Source organism: Manis pentadactyla, chromosome 4, assembly GCF_030020395.1.
Source record: "Manis pentadactyla isolate mManPen7 chromosome 4, mManPen7.hap1, whole genome shotgun sequence".
In the NCBI taxonomy this organism is placed as follows: Eukaryota; Metazoa; Chordata; class Mammalia; order Pholidota; family Manidae; genus Manis; species Manis pentadactyla.
Genome location: NC_080022.1, coordinates 83,560,003 through 83,563,706, shown reverse-complemented (window position 1 = coordinate 83,563,706; position 3,704 = coordinate 83,560,003).

The following is a 3,704-nucleotide window of genomic DNA, read 5'->3' as shown; positions in this document are numbered from 1 at the left end:
TTGGAAGTGCCAGAGGTTAGTGCCTACACTTGAATAATTATACATGGTTAAGTTGCAGGGCCATGAGGAACAAAATGCTTTTTGACAAAATTCCTCATTGGTACCTTGTGGAGACTAGAATGAAAAAGTATAAACTAAACAAAATGAATAACTCACATTAGATCCAGGCTTAGTCTGCACCTCTAATGGCTGCATGGTGAGTGGCGGCACCTCCCCTCCCCATCATACCTGCATTCCATCTCTGCCTCTGCCTGAAGAGGTGCTCAGGTCCGGGAATCCTTGGGAACCTCAGCTGGCAAGCGAGCAGACAGGATTAGATGGGCATTTCTCAAATCACAGTGCTAGCCCATTGTTAGGCCATGAAATTAGTTTCATGGGGAGACATCAACTTTCTTTAAAAAGAATAAAAAGAAAATAAACACTAAAAGTCAGCAGAGTTCAGTGCACATATTAAGGACTAACACTGTCTCATGAGACTATTATGTATATGTTTGTGTAGAGATATAGACATATATTTATATTTATAACTTCAGTTTTGTATACTGGATCATGATATAAAAAGTTTTTACTATGGATAACTATAGAACTGTTTGAGAAACACTATTTTTAATAATGTCCAAGGTTCCCCACATCTCTGAAATAAATGCTCTAAACTAGAAATAAACTATGTACAAGCAATGAATCCAAAGTACCCACCATTTCTTAGTTTGATAACTTTCCATGGTGGCAGTTCCTCCAGAGTGATCAGGAGGAATCCCTGAGGTCCTCAAGGTATTCCTCATCAGTTCCCTCCCTCCTGCACACACATGATGTACATGTACATGTACACCTGGAAGGTGAAGCTGTTTCTCCTCCCTTGAATCTGGGCTGACCCCATCAATTTGCTTTCATCAGTACAATGTGGCAGAAGTCACCTGAAAAGAAAAGCCCTGGCCTTAAGAGGACTGGAAGCCTGTCTCCTTGGCGGCTGGGCAGCATGTAAGAAGTCAGACTTCTCTGTCAAGAAGCCCAAGCTCACCACACGAAGGGGCCCTGAGGAGAGAGATGTCTGACCAGCCCACAGCTGTTTCTGACATCCCAGATGAAGCCCATATGTGCAAGTGGAGAAGCCAGCTTCTATTTTCCAGCCCCATCAGACACCAGATGGAGCAGAAGAACCGAATCACCAAGCCCAATGCAGTTTGTAATTGTTGTTTTAAACCAAGTTTTGGGGTAGTTTGTTTCAAAGCAATGAATTACCAAAACAATGTCTGTAGAACTGCTAGAAGATTGCTGTGGATCAGGGGAACCAAATGCTTCCCTAATTGCAGTAAGACCTCAATTTATTCTGGAGGACTCATTTCACAGAACAGGATGTCAGTGTTTACCCAGCACTCTTGGGAACACTGGAAGATCATGGGAAATGCAATGCAAATTGCAACTCTGTGCTACCAGCATAGGGAATGTACTGGTTGTAGAAAAAGGTTGTCAGATTTGAGAAAGTATATTATATTAATGTAAATAAATGATTTTAAACATTTCAAGATTTGCCATTTTATTTGCTGAAGTGTGCTTAGAGATGAATATTCTGCAAGGCAAAGGAAATGGAAAATCCATGTATTTAGACTTTTCTTCTGACATACAATTCCATGAACAAAACTGGAAACTGAAATACAGCAAACTATTCACAGGTGACAGCCCTTTCATTTGAACCCACAGCTGCTGCTAAGGACCACCACTGCCTCAGCTTGATCCAATTACTGCACTGTGTACCTTATCACACAGCTCTGTTTTGTTCCTCCCCTGTCCTAGGATGTGGGCCTCATTAAGAAAAGATCTGACAGGCTCCGTCAATGCTGAGTTAGAGCTGGTAGCTTCTCTTTATTTGGGCATAAGCGCAAGTCCCATGGACTTACGTTCATTCACAAAGAAGGGAGGGCATCCCGTGCTCATGAGATTTTCATTACTTTGCTGTTATTTACCCTAACCTGGGTATTCAAGCAAGTACAATCTTCCAGCCTTTTTTATCAAAAACATCTCATCTCCTCACTTCCATTTTCATGAAGCTAAAATGCTACTTTTTGATTAGAAAAATGTCTCTAATGAGGAGGCTATAAATTCATAGGGTGTTTTGTGACATGGGTCAAAATGTTCTCCTTTATTTTAGTATACTTGCTGTTCTCCCAAAGAGCCATAAATAACAATAAATGATAATACAGGCTTTTGTCGAGAAAATTCAGCTCCTTCATCTTGAGTGAGCTTTATTCCCTTTCAAACTGACGAGGGCTCAGTTCCTGGCTGTCTGCCTGTATTTACCTCTGCGCTTTAGATCGGCCTTTTCACTGGCTCACAGCAGAGTCCACATGGAAATGAAATACTTCCACGTGTGAAATGAGAGCGCTTTCCCTCGCTGGTGTTTGTTTCCAATATGATATATTTATTTCAGTGACAAGGTCCAATGGTTAAAGCACAGTGAGACCAGCGTTATGTGAGCAGAGAATGGATTGAAGAGATTCCCTGGTTACTCGGGTAAAAGCACTAGAAGGAGGGAGAAGTGCCAAGGGCCTGGCAGGTTCTGCCTGAACTATCCAGATAATTGCTTCAACCCTTTACTTTGACAATGGAGACCTGACTAAAATTACATAAGCCAACAGAACTTTATTTAACTTATTTTTTTTCACATGCCATTAGTAATGACAGAAATGAAAGTGAGTGGAGATCCCTGTCAGGATTTAGGAAGAAGCCTAATTCCATTACCATGATGTTTGTGGGGAATCTGTGAAATGCTGTAGAGGTAAATTCTAAAATGAATGAAAAGGAAAAAATCCCAATCCTAGTAGCCCCTTCTCTGTCCAACTTCTAAACTTTGGAGTGCTGGAGGGCTCCATGCTAGCCTTATTGTCTTTTCTATCTCCATTCTCTCCTGAGTTAATCTCCCTCCACTCCCTTGATTCTAAATACCATTTATGCTCCCAAATACACAGCTCCAGCAAAGAACCTCCCCCGAGAGCACACTTGATTGACATACCATTGCAGAAGTAACGGCTTTTTCTAATCCAACCACTATTTCTACTACCTCCACTACCAATAGTAAACACTTATTGAGGGCTTTTGGAAATATTTATAGGGATGGTCTCCTTTAATTCTCACAATTATAAGCAGTAGAATCTATAATTATCTTTTTTTATGGATAAAGACTGAGATTTGCAGAGGTTATGTGAGTTGTCCAGTGTTTCACAGTTGCTAAGGAATGTGGAACTTGGACTCAAGGATGGAACTACTCGATTCTCAAACCTCTATTTTTCATATGCTCCTTTTCTGTTTATTATTTCTTCTACATATTTGTGATCTGGCATATGCTACTTTGAATTGTTGTCATCATCACCATTATTATTTTATAATTAAGTCTTGCTTCTTCCTACCCTCATGCCAGCCCTTATGGCAGGGACCCTGTCTGGTGTCTGCATGCTTAGCTATAACGAAACCTTTATGGTGCAATATTATGGTGTTTGAGGTTTCATAGAAAGCCAACATTACAATTAATAGCCTGGCTAGAAGCCTAAGCCAGGAGGTTTAAAGGAGCATCTTTACCAATCAGGATTTTAACCCGTTACCCAGATCTTTAAAAAGCTGTTGAACACAGTGTGCCTGCTGTACCTGACTTAGAGAGGGACAATGAGATTCTGTGGCTTTCTCTCCAGAACACAGTTTGCAGAGATAGAAAC